This window comes from Triticum aestivum, chromosome 1B, assembly GCF_018294505.1.
Source record: "Triticum aestivum cultivar Chinese Spring chromosome 1B, IWGSC CS RefSeq v2.1, whole genome shotgun sequence".
NCBI lineage: Eukaryota > Viridiplantae > Streptophyta > Magnoliopsida > Poales > Poaceae > Triticum > Triticum aestivum.
In genome coordinates, this window is record NC_057795.1 from 560,530,718 (window position 1) to 560,553,670 (window position 22,953).

Sequence of the window (22,953 nt, forward strand, 5' to 3'; positions counted from 1 at the left end):
GGGAGGACTTCCTTTTCTTCCCTCCCCCCGCTGGGGGAGAGGCTTTCTTCTTCTCCTCCTTGACTTGGTGGGAGGAGTCGGCCTCGGATTCATCATCCGATAGCACCTGAAAACAGGAACTCTTCCGAGTCCCCGTGGCCTTCTTCTTGGCCTTCTTCTTGGACCCACGTGGTGCCGGAGCCAGCAGCCCCGTTAGGAGGGCATCCGCTGGGTCCTCTGGCAATGGAGCCGGACAGATAGTCCGTTCGGCCTTCGCCAGCCAGTCCTGTCAAAGGTAAAGGGAGTTTAGATCCCGCATAGAGTCAAACTATGGAAAACAAGTGGCAAAATCACTTCCCTCGTCAGCTGGACGCTGCGAGCGGAATCCGCGATCTTCGATAGCAGATGCGGGAGCCTCGGTGCCTTTAAACAGCACCTTCCAGACATCTTCGTACGTAGTGTCGAAGAGCCCGCTCAGAGTCTGGTGCTGCGCCGGATCGAACTCCCACATGTTGAAGCCCCGTCGTTGGCACGGGAGAATCCGGCGGATGAGCATGACCTGGACTACGTTGACAAGCTTGAGCTTCTTGTCCACCAGCTTCTGGATACAGGCTTGGAGTCTGGTCAGCTCCTCCGAATCCCCCCAGATCTGGCCACTCTCTTTCCATGAGGTGAGCCGTGTAGGGATGCCAGATCTGAATTCGGGGGCCGCTGCCCAATCAGGGTCACACGGCTTGGTGATGTAGAACCACCCCAATTGCCACCCCTTAATGGTTTCCACGAAAGTGCCCTCCAGCCACGTAATGTGGGACATCCTGCCCACCATGGCGCCTCCGCACTCCGCTTGGCTGCCCTTCACAACCTTCGGCTTGATACTGAAGGTCTTGAGCCACAAGCCGAAGTGGGGCTGGATGCAGAGGAAGGCCTCGCACACGACGATAAACGCCGAGATGTTGAGGATGAAATTCGGGGCCAGATCATGGAAATCTAGGCCGTAGTAGAACATGAGCCCCCGGACAAAGGGATGAAGTGGGAAGCCCAGTCCGCGGAGGAAATGGGGAAGAAATACTACCCTCTCATGGGGCCTGGGGGTGGGGATGAGCTCTCCCTCGTCGGGGAGCCAATGCGCGATGTCGCTGGATAAATATCCGGCATCGCGCAGCTTCTGGATCTGCCCCTCCATGACGGAGGAGGCCATCCACTTGCCTCCCACTCTGGACATAGTTGGAGAAGGTTGAGGTGAGAAGTGCGGACTTGGGCACTGGAGCTCGAATTCACGGAGATGGATAAGCCAGGGAGGAAGAAGGCGTAGGTAAAAGGGTTGGATCTTTATCCCCTTATATGGGAGGACAAAAACATGTGTCCCACCGGCCTGGTAAAACTCGCTTATCTCCCAAGTGTCACAATCAATGGCGCGGTTGGGTTGCCCACGTCCGTATTGATGGGAATCCCGGAATAAGGGGAACACGATCTCTGCTTTGACAAGATGTGCCAAGGAAACCGCCTCGCTAAACACGCGGAGGTGGAACAATAAAAACAATTCGAGTAAAGGCTTGGTAATGGTGTGACGTCACGCCACAAAATACGTCAGCAGATTGAACTTGTGTAATATTATTCTCTCTACGGTGGTACGTGGAATTTATTTTGCAGAGCCGGACACTATCCTGGTGTTCACAATCTTCTATAAATTATTCGGAGGAAGAACCCGCCTTGCAATGCCGAAGACAACATGCGCGCCGGACTCGTCGTCATTGAAGCCTGGTTCAGGGGCTACTGAGGGAGTTCCGGACTAGGGGGTGTCCGGATAGCCGAACTATCATCATCGGCCGGACTCCAAGACTATGAAGATACAAGATTGAAGACTTCGTCCCGTGTCCGGATGGGACTTTCCTTGGCGTGGAAGGCAAGCTTGGCGATACAGATATGTAGATTTCCTACCATTGTAACCGACTCTGTGTAACCCTAGCCCTCTCCGATGTCTATATAAACTGGATCGCTTTAGTCCTTAGGACGAACAACAATCATACCATAGGCTAGCTTCTAGGGTTTAGCCTCCTTGATCTCGTGGTTGATCCACTCTTGTAACCCACATCATCAATATTAATCAAGCAGGACATAGGGATTTACCTCCATCAAGAGGGCCCGAACCTGGGTAAAGCATCGTGTCCCTTGTCTCCTGTTACCATCCGCCTAGACGCACAGTTCGGGACCCCCTACCGAGATCCGCCGGTTTTGACACCGACAATGGGGAAAAGGGAGCAGCGGCGGCGATGGGGAGAAGGGGTCTAGGGCTTCATGAGTGGACGAGGATGAGAGGAACATGCGGTGATTTGGGAGGGGGATGGGAGAGAGGAGTGCGTGGGGGAGGCCATGGACAGCGGGGTGCTCCGCCGGAGGGAGGTGGTGGTCGGGATCTGGAAGGGAGGAGGTGGTGGCTGCGATCTGGAAGGGAGGAGGAGTGGTGTGCGGGGAGAGAGCGCTACGGTTCGGTCGTGGTGGTTTTTTTTACGGTAGCTCAAGGTGGGTGGGTGAGAGGGTGAGGGGTGTGGGCCATTGGATCTGGCAGTATCCGACGATCTCTGATGTTTGATCCGCGTGACATGCCCATAGACCAATCAGAATGAAGCACAGACTTTGATGAGGTCATGACCATCTAAATCGGTCGTAATAATCGACTAACAATAGGTGCTACCTGTCAGCCAGATGATTTTGTCTAGAAATCATCCACCTAGCAGCCGCCCGATCTATGCATTGGTGATCGTTTGATCACATTAATATGTCACGACAGCATCTAGCGTGAAAAAGCTTCAACGCAGCACCGATGACATCCCCACGAACCTCTGTTCCAGCTCTCAACGGCACGCCAAGAGCTCCAATGTAGTACCACGGCGCCTGACGAAGCTCCATTGCAGCGTGAGCTCCAACGCAACACCACGACGCCGGTTGGTAAGTTTCCTTCACTTTTTGTGACAATGTTCTAAGTTTCCTAGTAAGTAGTAGTGTTATTCCCTCGAATAACGAAAAATCCATTTTCCATTTTTCGAGTGTCCAAAATGAGTTTTTTTGTGAAGGACCTACAATATATTTGTTGCAAATTTGGACTAAATTAATTTTCTAAAATACTAGGACATATTTAATGCACAATTGACCAAATGGTTTGGTATAAAAAGTTTTGATCCACGTCTCATGAAAAAGACAAATTTATGCCATTTCAGTTGGAAGCGGGTCAAATTTGAACTGTAGCTACCTCGTAGTTTGCTTTTTATTTTTTTCCAAAAATCATTTCTAGGTACATAAGTATCTATTTAATAAGAGAAACATCAAAATGTCTCCAAGATTCAACAACTAGCTAGGAACGGTTAAGCCCGCCGTTTTGACCGCATTTTGAAACGTGCATAAAAAATTCAAAAAATTCAAAAAATTGGAAAACCTTCGCATTGTGTCATCATATGTGACCAAGTTTCCAGGAAAAATAATAAACTTGTAATACGGCAATTATTTTAAAAAGTTTTCTCAGAAATTAGCTATCATGCGTGAAGATTCATGGCTTTCAAGCCAAATGATCAATCTTATGGCCACATTCATGACATAGTTTGTTCAAATGATCTCATATTGTGCACAAGGGTGCATCTTGGAATTCCAAACAATGTTGCCTAAGTGAGTTTTCATTTTCTTTGCACGGAAAATTCATTTTCCATTTTTTGAGTGCCCGAAATGAGGTTTTTTTGTGACGGACCTATAATATATTTGTTGCAAAATTGTAACAAATCAATTTTCTAAAATACTAGTACATATTTAATGCACAATTGACCAAATAGTTGGGTGTAAAAAGTTTTGATCCACCTCTTGTGAAAAAGATAAATTCCCGCTGATTCAGTAGGAAGAGGGTCAAATTTCAACAGTAGCTACCTCGTAGTTTGCTCTTTATTTTTTTCCAAAAATCATTTCTATGTACATAAGTATCTATTTAATCAGAGAAACACCAAAAAATTCCAAGATTCGACCACTAGCTAGGAACGGTCATTCCCGCAGTTTTGACCGCATTTTGAAGCGGGGATAAAAAATTCAAAAAAAATCAAATAATTGGAAAAACTTCGCATTGTTTCATCATATGTGGCCATGTTACCAGAAAAAAATTATAAACTTGTAATACGGCAATTATTTTAAAAAAGTGTTCTCAGAAATGAGCTATCATGCGTGAAGATTCATGGCTTTTAAGCCAAATGATCAATCTTATGGCCACATTCATGGCATAGTTTGCTCAAATGATCTAATATTATGCACAAGGGTGCATATTGGAATGGCAAACAATGTTGCCTAAGGGAGTTTTCATCTTCTTTGGATGAAAAATCAATTTTCCATTTTTCAAGTGCCCGAAATGACTTTGTTTTTGGAAGGACCTGCGATATATTTGTTACAAAATGGGACCAGGTCATTTTTATAATATACCAGGCCATATATAATGCACAATTGACTAAATGGTTGGGTGTCAAAAGTTTTGATCCACCTCTGGTGAAAAAGACAAATTCCCGCCGATTCAGTAGGAAGCAGGTCAAATTTGAACTGCAGCTGCCTCATAGTTTGCTCTTTATTTTTTCCAAAAATCATTTATAGGTACATAAGTACCTATTTAATAAAAAAATACATGGTTTGATGGTGATACATTGAGGTTTGGACAGTGGCCGAGAGCCGCAACTCCTGAGCGCGTAAACTCGCATGCCTGTCGCGTGGTCACTGATACGTCTCCAACGTATGTATAATTTTTGATTGTTCCATGCTATTATATTACCCCTTTTGGATGTTTATGGGCTTTATTTTACATATTTATAACATTTTTGGGACTAACCTACTAACTGGAGGCCCAGCCCATATTGTTGTTTTATTGCATGTTTCAGTATTTCGAGGAAAAGGAATATCAAACGGAGTCCAAACGGAATGAAACTTTCGACATCGTGATTTTTTGCAAGAATATCATCCTGGAGGCTTGGAGATCAAGTCAGAAGATACTCGAGGAGCCCAGGAGATAGGTGGCGCCCGCCCCCCTACAGGGCGCAACCCCTTGTCTCGTGGACCCCTCGAGCACCCCCTGACCGACTTCTTTCGCCTATATAACCCTACATACCCTAAAACCATCGAATATCAAGATAGATCAGGAGTTCCGCCGCCGCAAGCCTCTGTAGACACCAAAAACCTCTCGGGAGCCCGTTTCGGCACCCTGCGGGAGGGGTAATCCATCACCGGTGGCCATCTTCATCATCCCGACGCTCTCCATGACGAGGAGGGAGTAGTTCACCCTCGGGGCTGAGGGTATGTACCAGTAGCTATGTGTTTGATCTCTCTCTCTCTCGTGTTCTCTCTATGGCACGATCTTGATGTATCGCGAGCTTTGCTATTATAGTTGGATCTTATGATGTTTCTCCCCCTCTACTCTCTTGTGATGAATTGAGTTTCCCTCTTGAAGTTATCTTATCGGATTGAGTCTTTACTTTGAGAACACTTGATGTATGTCTTGCCGTGTTTATCTGTGGTGACAATAGTATATCATGTGCCTCTTGATATATGTTTTGGTGACCAACTTGTGGGTTCCGCCCATGAACCTATGCATAGGGGTTGGCACACATTTTCTTGACTCTCCGGTAGAAACTTTGGGGCACTCTTTGAAGTACTTTTATGTTGGTTGGACGAATCTGAGATTGTGTGATGCATATCGTATAATCATGCCCACGGATACTTGAGGTGACAATGGAGTATCTAGGTGACATTAGGGTTTTGTTTGATTTGTGTCTTAAGGTGTTATTCTAGTACGAACTCTTGAATAGATTGATCCGAAAGAATAACTTTGAGGTGGTTTCGTACCCTACCATAATCTATATACTTGTTCTCCGATATTAGTGGCTTTGGAGTGACTCTTTGTTGCATGTTGAGGTATTGTTATATGATCTATCTATGTTATTATTGTTGAGAGAACTTGCACTAGTGAAAGTATGAACCCTAGGCCTTGTTTCCTATCATTGCAATACCGTTTATGCTCACTTTTATCATTAGTTACCTTGCTGTTTTTATTATTTCAGATTACAAAAACCTTTATCTACTATCTATATTGCACTTGTATCACCATCTCTTCGCCGAACTAGTGCACCTATACAATTTACCATTGTATTGGGTGTGTTGGGGACACAAGAGACTCTTTGTTATTTGGTTGCAGGGTTGCTTGAGAGAGACTGAGGGAGTTCCGGACTAGGGGGTGTCCGGATAGCCGAACTATCATGATCGGCCGGACTCCAAGACTATAAGATACAAGATTGAAGACTTCATCCCGTGTCCGGATGGGACTTTCCTTGGCATGGAAAGCAAGCTTGGCGATACGGATATGTAGATCTCCTACCATTGTAACCGACTCTGTGTAACCCTAGCCCTCTCCGGTGTCTATATAAACCGGATGGCTTTAGTCCATAGGACGAACAACAATCATACCATAGGCTAGCTTCTAGGGTTTAGCCTCCTTGATCTCGTGGTAGATCCACTCTTGTAACACATATCATCAATATTAATCAAGCAGGACGTAGGGTTTTACCTCCATCAAGAGGGCCCGAACCTGGGTAAAACATCGTGTCCCTTGTGTCATGTTACCATCCGCCTAGACGCACAGTTCGGGACCCCCTACCTGAGATCCGCCGGTTTTGACACCGACATTGGTGCTTTCATTGAGAGTTCCTCTGTGCCGTCACCGATAGGCTCGATGGCTTCTTCGATCATCATCAACGACGCAGTCCAGGGTGAGACCTTCCTCCCCGGACAGATCTTCGTATTCGGCGGCTTCGCACTGCGGGCCAATTCGCTTGGCCAACTGGAGCAGATCGAAAGCTACGCCCCTGGCCGTCAGGTCAGATTTGGAAGTTTGAACTTCACGGCTGACATCCGCGGGGACTTGATCCTCGATGGATTCGAGCCACAGCCGAGCGTGCCGCACTGTCACGGCGAGCATGATTTAGCTCTGCAGCCGGACAGTACCCTGGAGGCCGCACTCGAACCCGCTCCGATCTTCAATTCGGAGCCGGCTGCGCAGATCGAGGACGGATGGCTAGACACCGCCTCGGGGGCTGCAACCTCTACGGCGATAGAGCCGAACACTGACCTTGTCCCTCATGAAGCTCGTGACTCCGAGGTGCCGGACTCCTTGCCGGACTCCGAACCTCCCGCGCCCCCTCCGATCGAATCCGATTGGGCGCCGATCATGGAGTTCACCGCAGCGGACATCTTTCAACACTCACCTTTTGGCGACATCTTGAGTTCGCTAAAGTATCTCTCGTTATCAGGAGAGCCCTGGCCGGACTGCGGCCAGGACGGTTGGGATGCGGACGACGAAGAAATTCAAAGCCCACCCACCACCCACTTGGTAGCCACTGTCGACGATCTAACCGACATGCTAGATTACGACTCCGAAGACATCGACGGTATGGACGACGACGCCGGAGACGACCAAGAACCAGCGCCTACCGGGCACTGGAAAGCCACCTCATCATATGACATATACATGGTGGACATCCCAAAGGATGGGAATGGCGAAGGAACAGAGGAGGATGACCCCTCCAAGAAACAGCCCAAGCGCCGGCGTCAGCGGCGCCGCTCTAAATCCCGCCACAGCAAGAATGAAGATTCCGGCACCGGAGATAATAATACACCGGACAGTGCCGAAGACAACCCACTCCAGCAAGATCCAGCGCAGGAGGACGGAGACGCCAGCCCTCATGAGAGAGCGGCAGAAGAAGAGGTAGAGGATTATATGCCTCCCTCCGGAGACGAGGCAAGCCTCGACGATGATGAATTCGTCGTGCCTGAGGATCCCGTCGAACAAGAGCGTTTTAAACGTAGGCTTATGGCCACGGAGAACACCCTCAAGAAAAAGCAGCAACAGCTTAGAGCTAATCAAGATATGCTAGCCGACAGATGGACTGAAGTCCTCGCGGCCGAAGAGCATGAGCTCGAACGCCCCTCCAAAAGCTACCCTAAACGCAAGCTGCTCCCCCGATTAGAGGAGGAAGCGTATGAACCCGCATCACCAGGAGACAATACGGCTGACCGACCACCCCGTGGTCGCGACAGAGAGGCCTCTAGGCCCTTCACTAGACCCGTACCCCGGCATCGCTCGAAAAGCACAAGGCCACAGGGGAACGCTCCGGACTTGTGAGATATATTGGAGGATAAGGGAAGACAATCAAGATCGATCTATGGATCGCGTGGGCGCCCCACGGTACATGACGACAACTGTCGCGCCGGACACAGTAAGTCCGGCCGGGACGAACAAAATAGACAAAGCACTTTTGAGCTCCGTTGTGATATCGCCCAGTACAGAGGCGCCGCACACCCACTATGCTTCACAGATGAAGTAATTAAAACCCGTCAGTATTGAATCTTATGATGGCACAACAGACCCCGCGGTTTGGATCAGACTATCTCCTTCACATCCACATGGCCCGCGGTGATGATCTTCACGCCATCAAATATCTCCCACTCAAGCTTAAAGGACCAGCCCGGCATTGGCTTAACAGCTTGCCAGCAGTGTCAATTGGGAGTTGGGAAGATCTGGAAGCCGCATTCCTCGATAACTTCCAAGGCACGTATGTGCCACCACCAGACGCTGATGACCTAAGACACATAATTCAGCAGCCAGACGAATCGGCCAGACAATTCTGGACATGGTTCTTAACCAAGAAAAACCAAATCGTCGACTGTCCGGATGCGGAGGCCCTCGCGGCCTTCAAACATAATATCCGCGACGAGTGGCTTGCCCGGCACCTGGGACAGGAAAAGCCGAAATCCATGGCAGCCCTCACATCACTCATGACCCGCTTCTGCGCGGGTGAGGACAGCTGGCTAGCACGCAACAACAACCTTAGCAAAAATTCTGGCAGTCCGGATATCAAGGACCGTAGCGGCAGGTCGCGTCGTAACAAAAACAAACGCCGCATTAACGGCGACAATAGTGAGGATACAGCAGTCAATGCCGGATTTAGAGGCTCTAAACCCGGTCAGCGAAAAAATCCATTCAAAAGAACTCCTCCAGGTCCGTCAATTTTGGACCGAATACTCAACCGCTCGTGCCAGATACACGGCACCCCCGAAAAACCAGCCAACCACACCAACAGGGACTGTTGGGTATTCAAGCAGGCAGGCAAGTTAATTGCCGAAAACAATGACAAGGGGCTGCATAGCGATGACGAGGAAGAGACCCGACCGCCGAACAATACAGGACAAAAGGGTTTCCCCCCACAGGTGCGGACGGTGAACATGATATACGCAACACACATACCCAAAATGGAGCGGAACCGTGCACTCAGGGATGTATACGCGATGGAGCCAGTTGCCCCGAAGTTCAATCCATGGTCCTCCTGCCCGATCACTTTTGACCGAAGGGACCACCCCACCAGCACCCGCCACGGCGGATTCGCCGCATTGGTCTTAGACCCAATCGTCGATCGATTTCACCTCACCAGAGTCCTGATGGAGGGCGGCAGCAGCCTGAACCTGCATTATCAGGATACAGTGCGCAAAATGGGCATAGATCCCTCAAGGATTAAACCTACCAAGACGACCTTTAAAGGCGTCATACCAGGTGTAGAAGCCAATTGTACAGGCTCAGTTACACTAGAAGTGGTCTTCGGATCCCCGGATAACTTCTGAAGCGAGGAGTTAATCTTCGACATAGTTCTGTTCCGCAGCGGCTATCATGCCCTGCTCGGACGTACCGTGTTTGCAAAGTTTAACGCGGTGCCGCACTACGCATACCTCAAGCTCAAGATGCCAGGCCCTCGAGGAGTCATCACGGTCAACGGAAACACTGAACATTCTCTCTGAACGGAGGAACATACAACATCTCTCGCGGCAGAAGTACAATGCAGCCTCTTACGGCAATTCTCGAGTCCAGCCGTTAAGCGGCCGGACACAGCTAAGCGCGCCCGGAGTAACCTACAACAAGACCACCTGGCACGTTCCGAGCATGCGTAGCAGTGCGGCCCCAACCCCAGCCCCTGTAAAACGTCAAGACAGGTCCTTCGCTTACACCATTACGCTCTGAAGATACCATGGGCATGGGGAGAGGGGCACGACCACGATAGGCCCAGACTGTGGCTCAACCACACCAGGGGCTCTCAAGTGTGTCGTTCTTTTTTTTCTTTTTTTCCTTTTTTTACACACAGGACTCCGTTCGTCAGAGGCCCTGTCCGGCAGCAGACATGCCGAATTCACGATGCAATAGCCAGGGAAGGAGAAAGGCTACAACGAATATCCAGGTGGTCTCCATTACGAGCATTAAATCTGTTTTATACACCATTATGCAGCCTACCCCTAGAGGGGGACATGTTTAATAGTCCCATCCCTTGCTTATCGCACCATTTGTATCGTTCTGCACTCACAGCAGTTTCTCTTGAATAAAGTAATGCAGCACCTTTTTGCTTCCAATTGCATTTCTTTCTTATACATATGTTCATTTATGACATGTTGTATCCGTACATTTTGGTACGGCTAAATACACCAGGGGCTTATGTTTCCCGCATCATGGTGTGACAAGTCCGAACACTTTCACAAGTGCGGCACTCCGAACTTATAGCATTATATGCATCAGCTCTGAATCATGTCTTGGGTCAATAGTTGGGTTTGCCCGGCTCCCATGTTTTGGTACCTTACGTTCCGTTGTATCGGCTAAGGTAGCACTGGGAGAACCACTGCGATTGCGCCCCAGTTGAGCTGGGTTAACGCCTCAGTGGAGAAAGCTAAAACTGACCGTCATGATGAGGCGAGAGCTGGTCGCTGTTCGAGAGGTTTTTTTCGAGTCCCTAAAGACTTATGCCGCTTAGAGCGAGCAACCGGCTCTGTCCGGCCCAGGCATGGATAGCGCCCCGAATTCGGTCTTCCGAAGACTAGGGGCTTCACCGAAATTTAAAATTATAGAATTCTATGGCTAAGTGAGAGTGTTCAAGCATTATAAGTCCGGTTGCCTTGTTCGCTGTGTTGAGCGCCTCCCTAGATGGACCCAAAAATGGGAACAAGACTGCTCAAGTTTATCCCGAACACCCCAGCACTCGTGGCATGGGGACTGAAGTCGGCGACTTGCCATCTCTCAAATTTGATAAACAGCCACATAGAAGGTAATATTTTAAATTAACAAGCATTGCTTAGCGCATATGAACTAAGTTTTCATCACACAGGATAACAAAATGCGAGTCTACTCAAATATTACATCTTTGGAGCACTCACCCGCAATAGTGCGGGCACCCTTCAGGACACTCTTATAATACATCTCGGGCGTGCGGTGCTCCTTGCCCTGCAGTGGCGGGTCCGTGACAAGCTTCTGGGCATCCATCTTGCCCCAATGCACTTTTGCGCGGGCAAGGGCCCGACGGGCACCCTCAATACAAGCGGAGTGCTTGATGACTTCAACCCACGGGCACGCATCCACCAACCTCCGCACCAGGTCGAAGTAGCTCCCAAGCATGGCCTCTTTAGGCCACAGCCGAACTATGAGGCCCTTCATGGCCTGTTCGGCCACCTTATGGAGCTCGACCAGCTGCTTCAGCTGGTCGCTAAGGGGCACCGGATGTCCGGCCTCAGCATACTGAGACTAGAAGACCTTCTCCGTCGAGCTCCCCTCCTCGGCCCGGTAGAATGTGGCAGCATCAGATACGCTGCGAGGAAGATCTGTGAATGCTCCTGGAGAGCTCCGAATTCGGGTAAGTGATAGGTAATTCACACTCACATGCTAACTTTGCATGAAAAATGCCTTACCCGCCGCTATTTTCTTCAACGCCTCGATTTGCTGGAGGGCCTTATAGGCTTCTGCCTTAGCGACTTTGGCACTCTCAAGAGCCGTCGCAAGCTCGGACTCTCGAGTCTTCGAGTCACGCTCCAAACTCTCATGTTTTTCCATGAGAGCCCGGAGCTTTTGTTGTACCTCCGCCACCCGCGCCTCATGCTTCTCTCGCTCGGTGCGTTCCGCGGCCGCATTATGTTCGGCCGCGGACACCGCCTCCTTCAGGGTCGCCACCTCGTTCGTGGCCCCTGTTACATCCACGTTATCCTTGTCATTTTTCTTGCAACCAAAATCCTTTTCTATAAGGTACAATTTTAATAAGGTGTTACTCACCTTCCTTGTCCTCGCGCTGCTTTTTGGCATGGCCGAGCTCATTCTCGGACCGCTCGAGGCTTTCCTTCAAAGTATTGACCTCCGCAGTCAGTGCAGCGGAGGTCAGCAGCACAGCCTGCAATCCCATATTGAGATATTTTTTATGACTCCTGCGTATATCTTTTTAGATCCTCAGTCCGGCTTTTCTTTCCGAACACCGAACCGAGCATCAGGGGCTACTGTCTATGCGGTACCATTTTATATATATCGAAATTCTTACCTCAAATCCTGTTAGAAGGCTGCTGCAGGCTTCGGTCAGCCCGCTCTTGGCGAGCTGAACCTTCTGAATCACCGCACTCATAACAGTGCGGTGTTCCTCTTCAATGGAGGCGCCATTGAGCGCCTCCAGCAAGTTATCCGGCTCCTCCGGTTGGACAGAGGCTGCCGGCGTCACGGTCTTGCCCTTCTTACGAAGGGGTCGCCCGCCGGACTCCGGAGCCACTATGGGTTCCGGGGCCGAGTCCGGTGCAAAGTCCAGGAGGTTGTCCTGCGACACCTCCGGAGCCTCCTCCTCCTAGTGGGTCCCTTCCCGGGATCCCACCTCGGCATCGTCCGCATCACGGGGGGTGGAGGCAGACGGAAGAGACTCCATATCCGACGCACCTAAGGACCCGCTCGACGAAGCGGGAAGATCATCCTTGGGCGGACTGCAGGGTTGAATGCGGCATTAGAAAGACATTATGTGGCGAAAAGAAAAAACCATGAAGTTATTCGGGAGTCCGGATACTTACGATCTCACCAGGCACTTGGCCCTTGGAGGCCAGTCCTCGTCGTCGTCACTGGCGTTGGCAGAGCAGTCCGGGGAAAGAGTTTTTCCCTTCTTGGACCCTTCGGCCTCCCCCGTAGGGGAAGCCTTCCGTTTCTTCCCTCCCCCCGCTGGGGGAGAGGCTTTCTTCTTCTCCTCCTCGCGTTTGTGGGAGGAGTCGGCCTCGGAGTCATCATCCGATAACACCTGAAAACGGGAACTCTTTCGGGTACCCGTGGCCTTCTTCTTGGCCTTCTTCTCCGGCACCACGTGGGGTGCCGGAGCCAGCAGCCCCGTTAGGCGGGCGTCCGCTGGGTCCTCTGGCAATGGGGCCGGACAGATAGTCTGTTCGGCCTTTGCCAGCCAGTCCTATCAAAGGAAAAGGGAGTTTAGATCCCGCATAGAATCAAACTATGGAAAACGAGCGTTCTGTAAAGGACAAAATCACTTACCTCGTCAGCCGGATGCTGCAAGCTGAATCCGCGATCTTCGGTAGCGGATGCGGGAGCCTCGGCGCCCTTGAACAGCACCTTCTAGACATCTTCGTACGTAGTGTCGAAGAGCCCGCTCAGAGTCTGGTGCTGCGCCGGATCGAACTCCCACATGTTGAAACCCCGTCGTTGGCACGGGAGAATCCGGCAGATGAGCATGACCTGGACTATGTTGACAAGCTTGAGCTTCTTGTCCACCAGCTTTTGGATACAGGCTTGGAGTCCGGTCAGCTCCTCCGAATCACCCCAGATCCGGCCACTCTCTTTCCAGGAGTTGAGCCGTGTAGGGATGCCAGATCTGAATTCGGGGGCCACTGCCCAATCAGGGTCACGTGGCTCGGTGATGTAGAACCACCCCGATTGCCACCCCTTAATGGTTTCCACGAAAGTGCCCTCCAGCCAAGTAACGTGGGACATCCTGCCCACCATGGCGCCTCCGCACTCCGCTTGGCTGCCCTTCACAACCTTCGGCTTGACACTGAAGGTCTTGAGCCACAAGCCGAAGTGGGGCTGGATGCAGAGGAAGGCCTCGCACACGACGATAAACACCGAGATGTTGAGGATGAAATTCGGGGCCAGATCATGGAAATCCAGGCCGTAGTAGAACATGAGCCCCCGGACAAAGGGATGAAGTGGGAAGCCCAGTCCGCGGAGGAAATGGGGAAGAAATACTACCCTCTCATGGGGCCTGGGGGTGGGGATGAGCTCTCCCTCGTCGGGGAGCCGGTGCGCGATGTTGCTGGACAAATATCCGGTGTTGCGCAGCTTCTGGATCTGCCCCTCCGTGACGGAGGAGGCCATCCACTTGCCTCCCGCTCCAGACATAGTTGGAGAAGGTTGAGGTGAGAAGTGCGGACTTGGGCGCTGGAGCTTGAGTTCGCGGAGTTGGATAAGCCAAGGAGGAAGAAGGCGCATGTAAAAGGGTTGGATCTTTATCCTCTTATATGGGCGGACACAAACGTGCATCCCCACCAGCCTGATAAAACTCGCTTATCCCCCAAGCGCCGCAATCAATGGCGCGGTTGGGTTACCCACGTTCGTATTGATGGGAATCCCGGAATAAGGGGAACACGAGCTCTGCTTCGACGGGACGTGCCAAGAAAACCGCTTCGCTAAACGCGCTGAGGTGGTACAATAAAAACAATTCTAGTAAAGGCTTGGTAGTGGTGTGACGTCACGCCACAAACTACGTCAGCCGCTTGAACTTGTGTCATATTATTCTCTCTACGGTGGTACGTGGAATTTATCTTTGCAGAGCCGGACACTATCCTGATGTTCACAATCTTCTATAAATTATTCGGAGGAAGAACCCGCCTTGCAATGCCGAAGACAACATGCGCGCCGGACTCGTCGTCATTGAAGCCTGGTTCAGGGGCTACAGAGGGAGTTCCAGACTAGGGGGTGTCCGGATAGCTGAACTATCATGATCGGCCGGACTCCAAGACTATGAAGATACAAGATTGAAGACTTTGTCCCGTGTCTGGATGGGACTTTCCTTGGCGTGGAAGGCAAGCTTGGCGATATGGATATGTAGATCTCCTACCATTGTAACCGACTCTGTGTAACCCTAGCCCTCTCCGGTGTCTATATAAACCGGATGGCTTTAGTCCATAGGACGAACAACAATCATACCATAGGCTAGCTTCTAGGGTTTAGCCTCCTTGATCTCGTGGTAGATCCACTCTTGTAACACATATCATCAATATTAATCAAGCAGGACGTAGGGTTTTACCTCCATCAAGAGGGCCCGAACCTGGGTAAAACATCGTGTCCCTTGTCTCCTGTTACCATCCGCCTAGACGCACAATTCGGGATCCCCTACCCAAGATCCGCCCGTTTTGACACCGACAGAGACCATCTTCATCCGATGCCTCCCACGGATTGATAAACCTTAGGTCATCCACTTGAGGGAAATTTACTACTGTCCTACAAACTTGTGCACTTGCAGGCCCAACAACGTCTACAAGAAGAAGGTTGTGTAGTAGACATGAAGTTCTTTTCTGGCGCCGTTGCCGGGGAGGTGAGTGCTTGAAGATATATCTTTAGATCTTGAAATCGAATCTTTTTGTTTCTTGTTTTATCACTAGTTTAGTTTATAAAAGAAAATAAAAAAAATGGAGTTAAGTTTGTCTCATACACTTCGTCTTTTTAATATCTTTCGTGAGTATGATGGGAAGGACAATTGTGCTCAAGTGCTAGAAGAAGAATGCATTAAAATTCTTGGTACTAAATCTTTGAATGATGAGCATGATTGCAATGTTGTTAGTATGAACTCTTTGAATATCCATAGTACTAATGATGATTGCACTAGTTATGAGGAAAATGTCTCCTATAAGCATGTTGATTTTTGTGGAGTAGATTGGATTTGCATGGACACACCAAATAGAGAAAATAGATATTGCAAGAGCCATAAGTATTTAAAAACTAAAGGTTTGCAAGAAAGTCTTGATGAGTGTGCTAAAAGATTCAATATTTTTCGCGCTCCTTGTGAACTTTGCAATGAACGTGGTCATTTAAATCTCCAATGCAAATTCTTTTATGATCGAATCGTGTCCAAAAATTGTGATAGCTTGATTACCCTTGGGCATCATAAAGAGCTTAGTCTTCTTTTGGGGTATGAAGAAATGAAACGTATAACCGCGGGTATTCCAAAATTTAATCTTGATAGATTTCTTGATTTTGATCTAGAGCATATTTATATGTTTTGTGTGGAGGATTGCATTGAAAATCCTTATATTGCCAATTACATAAAGAAAAGAAAGCAAATAGAAGATGATGAGAATACTAATGAAAGGGAAGAGACTTGCCAATATCCTCCTATTATTTCTCATGATGAATCAGGTAACAAGGAGGAGCTTTCTATTCAACCAATCTCGTCAATAAGGAGCTCAAAGAGGAAGGTTGAACCCACACATAATATGAAGAAGAAAAAGAAAAGAAGGAGCAACAAAGGTAGAAAGGTATCCCTCCCAAATGATGTTGCTCCTAATACTCATTGTGATGATGATAATTGCTTTACTATTGGTGCTATCCATATTTTTAATGATAAGAGTAATTATGCTTATGATATGAAAGGGCCCAAGCTTGGGGAAGCTATGTTTGATGGGGATGAATTATTTGAGAATATATTTGCTGGAATTAATGTTTGTCCCAAGCTTGGGGATGCTATGTTTAATGAAGATGATATTTTTAGCATCCCAAGTTTTGATATGCAAAGTTGTTATGATGATAGCATGCCTCCTACGTATGATGATTATATTGATGAAAGTGGGTTTGGAAGAGTGTCAACTTTAGGAAGCAGTGATCCCACTATATTTGAGGATGTTGAATTTTATTGTGATGAATACGGAAGTGGATTTGGAAGAGTGTCAACTTTATTTAGTGATTCCACTATCTTGGGAGAGGTTTCAATCGATTATGATGAGAACGAAGTTGCTACTTATGATGATTATTGTGATGAAACTTATGCTATAAAAAGTAGTCATGATTATATTTATAAATCTTGTCATGATTACGATTACCCCTTTTCTGAACATTACTCTTTTAATGTGGAAACAATTTTTAGTGTTCAAGTCTCTTATGATACTCCCACTATTCCGAATGAGAAGAATTTTTCTTATGTGGAGAGTAGTAAAAATTCTATGCTTGTAGATCATGAAAAGAATGCTTTAGGTGCTGGTTATATTGTTGAATTCATTCATGATGCTACTTAAAATTATTATGAGGAAGGAATATATGCTTGTAGGAATTGCAATAATGTCAAGTTTCCTCTCTATGTGTTGAAAATCTTGAAGCTATGCTTGTTTTACCTTCCTATGCTTGTTGATTATTGTTCCCATAAGTTGTTTGCTCACAAAATCCCTATGCATAGGAAGTGGGTTATACTTAAATGTGCTAGTCATATGCTTCATGATGCTCCCGTTATGTTTCAATTCTTATCTTTTATGTGAGCATCATTGTCATCATCATGCCTAGCTAAAAAGGCATTAAAGAAAAACACTTGTTGGGAGACAACCCAATATTTATCCTTACTGTTTTTGTGTGTTCACATGATTATGCTACTGTATCAATCATGTTTTATATCTTTTGTTTCAATAAAGTGCCAAGTAAGACCTTTAGGATAGCTTACGGTGATAGTTGTGTTGATCCTAATGAAAATCAGAAACTTTTGCACCCAGTAAATTAGTTTTGTTAATTAACATAAACGTGCTTCTGATTTGATTCTTTTGCCTATGGATTGTTACACGAATTGCTTAGGAATTCCTAATTTGGTAGGATTGTTTGAGTTCCAGAAGTATACTTTTGATGCAGATTACTACAGACTGTTCTGTTTTTGACAGATTCTGTTTTCTATGTGCTGTTTGCTTATTTTGATGAATCTATGAGTAGAATCGGAGTGTATGAACCATAGATAAGTTGAATTACAGTAGATATTACACCCATATGAATTTAGAATGAGTTAATTACAGTACCTAAGTGGGGGTTTTATTTCTTATACTAATGGAGCTTACGAGTTTTCTGTTGAGTTTTGTGTTGTGGAGTTTTCATGTTTTGGGTAAAGATTCGATGGACTATGGAATAAGGAGTGGCAAGAGCCTAAGCTTGGGGATTACCAAGGCACCCCAAGGTAATATTAAAGGACAACCAAGTGCCTAAGCTTGGGGATGCCCCGGATGGCATCCCCTCTTTCGTCTTCGTTCATCGGTAACTTTACTTGGAGCTATATTTTTATTCACCACATGATATGTGTTTTGCTTGGAGCGTCATTTTATTTTGTTAGTATTTGCTTGATGTTGTTTATATTAATGTTTTGCATCTTTATGTTCAATAAAAATGTCAAGGATAGCCTTTTCCATGCTTATTTTGCTAGTATACATACTGCTGTTTGAAAACAGAAAGTTTACCGCTGTTGCAAAAATTCCCTAGAAATTCCAGAGAATGGTATAGTGTTGAAACCTTTTGCATAATGAGCTCTGATAAATTTACTACAGTGGGAATTTTATTTCATAATTTTTGGAGTTAGGTAAGTATGATGAATCTTGCATTCTTTACAGACTGTACTGTTTTGGCAGATTGCTGTTATGTTTGCATTGTTTGCATATGTTTGCTTGTTTAATGATTCTATTTGAAGATAGGAGTATTAAATATGCAGAGGCATTTAGTATTAAATGTTGAATAATAATTTTAGTGATTTGTTGCAGTAGATAATGATAAGGTTTTGCATTGGTTTATACTAACCTATCTCATGAGTTCTTGTTGAGTTTGTTGTGGATGAAGCCTTTAAGAAAAAGAGAAACCATGATATGAGAGGAACTAAGGAGACAAAAAAGTTCAAGATTGGGGATGCCCAAGGCACCCCAAGATAATATTTGAATAAGTCTCAAGCATCTAAGCTTGGGGATGCCCCGTTAGGCATCCCACCTTTTTCTTCAACAACTATCGGTTAGTATCGGTTGAGCCTAAGTTTTTGCTTCTTCACATGAGTTGTGCTATCCTTGCAATGTCATTTTATTTTGCTTTGCTTGCTGTTTGAATACAATACCAAGATCTGAAATTCTTTAATGTTAGAGAGTCCTCACGTAGTTGCACAACTATTCGACTACTCATTGATCTTCACTTATATCTTTCGGAGTAGTTTGTCATTTGCTCTAGTGCATCACTTATATCCTTTAGAGCACGGCGGTGGTTATATTTTGTAGAAATTGCTAGTATCTCATGCTTCACTTATATCTTTTTGAGAGTCTTTTAGAACAGCATGGTATTTGTTATGGTTCAAAATTGGTCCTAGAATGGTAGGCATCCAAGTTGGATATAATAAAAATTATCATAGGAAGTGAATTGGATGCTATGATCAATTTGATACTTGATAATTGTTTTGAGATATGGAGGTAGTGATATTAAAGTCATGCTAGTTGGGTGATTATGAATATAAAGAATGCGTGTGTTGAAGTTAGCAAGTCACGTAGCATGCACGTATGGTTAAAGTTGTGTAACAAATTTGAAACATGAAGTGTACCTGGCTTGTGCATCCTTATGAATGGTGGTCGGGGACGAGTGATGGTCTTTTCCTACCAATCTATCCCCCTAGGAGCATGCGCGTAGTACTTGGTTTTCGATGACTTCTAAATTTTTGCAATAAGTATATGACTTCTTTTGACTAATGTTGAGTCCATGGATTATACACACTTTTACCTTTTCGCCTTTGCTAGCCTCTTCGGTATCGTGCATTGCCTTTCTCACCTTGAGAGTTGGTGCAAACTTCGCCGGTGCATCCAAACCCCGTGATACGATACGCTCTATCACACATAAACCTCCCTATATCTTCCTCAAAACAGCCACCATCTTCATCAGTTGTCTTTTTCATACTAGTGGGAATTTTTCATTACGGAACTTGGCATGTATATTCCTACGATGGGCTTCCTCAAATGCCCTAGGTCTTCATGAGCAAGCAAGTTGGATGCACACTCACTAGTTTTCTTTTGTTGAGCATTCATTTATAGCTCCAGTGCATCCGTTGCATGGCAATCCCTACTCCTCATGTTGACATCAATTGATGGGCATCTCCATAGCCCGTTGATTATCCTCGTCAATGTGAGACTTTCTCCTTTTTTGTCTTCTCCACACAATCCCCGTCATCATATTCTATTCCACCCATAGTGCTATATCCATGGCTCACGCTCATGTATTGTGTGAAGGTTGAAAAAGTTTGAGATTATTTAAGTATGAAACAATTGCTGGGCTTGTCATCGGGGGTATAGAAGTTGGGAACATCTTTGTGTGACGAAAATGAAGCATAGCCTAACTATATGATTTTGTAGGGATGAACTTTCTTTTGCCATGTTATTTTGAGAACACATTATTACTTTGATTAGTATGCTTGAAGTGTTACTATTTCTTTTATCAATATGAACTTTTATTTTGAATCATTTGGATCTGAACATTCATGCCACAATGAAGAAAATTACATTATGAATTATGCTAGGTAGCATTCCACATAAGAAATTCTCTTTTTATCATTTACCTACTCGAGGACGAGCAGGAATTAAGCTTGGGGATGCTTGATACGTCTCCAACGTATCTATAATTTTTAATTGTTCCATGATATTATATTGCCCCTTTTGGATGTTTATGGGCTTTATTTTACATATTTATATCATTTTTGGGACTATCCTACTAACCGGAGGCCCAGCCTATATTGCTGTTTTATTGCCTGTTTCAGTATTTCGAGGAAAAGGAATATCAAACGGAGTCCAAACGGAATGAAACCTTCGGCATCGTGATTTTTTTGGAAGAATACCATCCTGGAGGCTTCGAGATCAAGTCAGAAGATACTCGAGGAGCCCAGGAGATAGGGGGGCACCCCCCCCACAGGGCGCGGCCCCTTGTCTTGTGGACCCCTCGAGCACCCACCCTCCCGACCGACTTCTTTCGCCTATATAACCCTACGTACCCTAAAACCATCGAATATCAAGATAGATCGATAGTTCCGCCGCCACAAGCCTCTGTAGACACCAAAAACCTCTCGGGAGCCCGTTCCGGCACCCTGCCGGAGGGGGAATTCATCACTGGTGGCCATCTTCATCATCCCGGCGCTCTCCATGACAAGGAGGGAGTAGTTCACCCTCGGGGCTAAGGGTATGTACCAGTAGATATGTGTTTGATCTCTCTCTCTCTTGTGTTCTCTTTATGGCACGATCTTGATCCATCGCGAGCTTTGCTATTATAGTTGGATCTTATGGTGTTTCTCCCCCTCTACTCTCTTGTGATGAATTGAGTTTCACTCTTGAAGTTATCTTATCGGATTGAGTCTTTACTTTGATAACACTTGATGTATGTCTTGCCTTGTTTATCTTTGGTGACAATGGGATATCACGTGCCTCTTGATGTATGTTTTGGTGACCAACTTGCGGGTTCCGCCCATGAACCTATGCATAGGGGTTGGCACACGTTTTCTTGACTCTCCGGTAGAAACTTTGGGGCACTCTTTGAAGTACTTTTATGTTGGTTGGATGAATCTGAGATTGTGTGATGCATATCGTATAATCCTGCCCACAGATACTTGAGGTGACAATGGAGTATCTAGGTGACATTAGGGTTTTGGTTGATTTGTGTCTTAAGGTGTTATTCTAGTATGAACTCTTGAATAGATTGATCCGAAAGAATAACTTTGAGGTGGTTTCGTACCCTACCATAATCTCTATGTTTGTTCTCCGCTATTAGTGGCTTTGGAGTGACTCTTTGTTGCATGTTGAGGGATTGTTATATGATCTATCTATGTTATTATTGTTGAGAGAACTTGCACTAGTGAAAGTATGAACCCTAGGCCTTGTTTCCTATCATTGCAATACCGTTTACGCTCACTTTTATCATTAGTTACCTTGCTGTTTTTTATTATTTTAGATTACAAAAACCTTTATCTACTATCCATATTGCACTTGTATCACCATCTCTTCGCCGAACTAGTGCACCTATACAATTTACCATTGTATTGGGTGTGTTGGGGACACAAGAGACTCTTTGTTATTTGGTTGCAGGGTTGCTTGAGAGAGACCATCTTCATCCTACGCCTCCCACGGATTGATAAACCTTAGGTCATCCACTTGAGGGAAATTTGCTACTGTCCTACAAACATGTGCACTTGCAGGCCCAACAACGTCTACAAGAAGAAGGTTGTGTAGTAGATATCAGTCACCATGTGACCGTGGTGTTGCCATGCGTTCTGGGCGGACTAGGCATGTCAAGTGGGTTGGGCACTCCCCAGGTAGGTGCTAGGAAGAAAATTATAACATAAGATTCTCATGAGGAGACCGAACTATACTCAAACATGAATTAGCAGCCAAGTGTTTGATTAGCGGTACCGGAAATGCACATGGCCAATGGGCGTGAGTTTTGGCTGAGGATGATCATATACTAAGAAGAATGTCTTCAAAAAAATTTAGGGAACTCAAGAATATATAAATAACACTTCCTTCACAAAGTGTTGCTCTGAACAGAATAGGAAAATGAATATTGTTGAATTATTTTTGAACTAGGCAAGGAAGGTTTTTGACATATTTGATGAAGATATGATCCAAACAATTTATGAGAATTTTTGGCATAACAGAAATATAGGTTGCTTCACAACCTAGGGCAAAAATTGACACATGGACATGACACATAGGCAAAACTGATGAGATGGCGCCTAGTCATCACAACCCACCACAATTTACAAGGCTATGACCATCTATTGGTCGTTAACAACTAGAAATAAGGCAGCGGACCAGCACTGTTTACTTTATGAGCATTTCGTGTATGGAAATTACGACCTTTCTTCGCAATGGTTTAGGGTTTGTAGCCCTCCGAACAGCTTTTGACCAATTGGTCTCAAATGGTCATAGATATATGACCAATTCTTTCAGGGTCACTGAAAGAAGGTCAATAGTTGACATATTTCTTGTAGTGGATGGAGGTTTCCGTGTTTATCTCGTGTACGCGCGTATGTGCGAGGCGTTGGCTAACTAAACCCGAGCGATCAATCCCTTGGCTGTTAACTAAACCCGAGCGATCAATCCCTTGGCTGT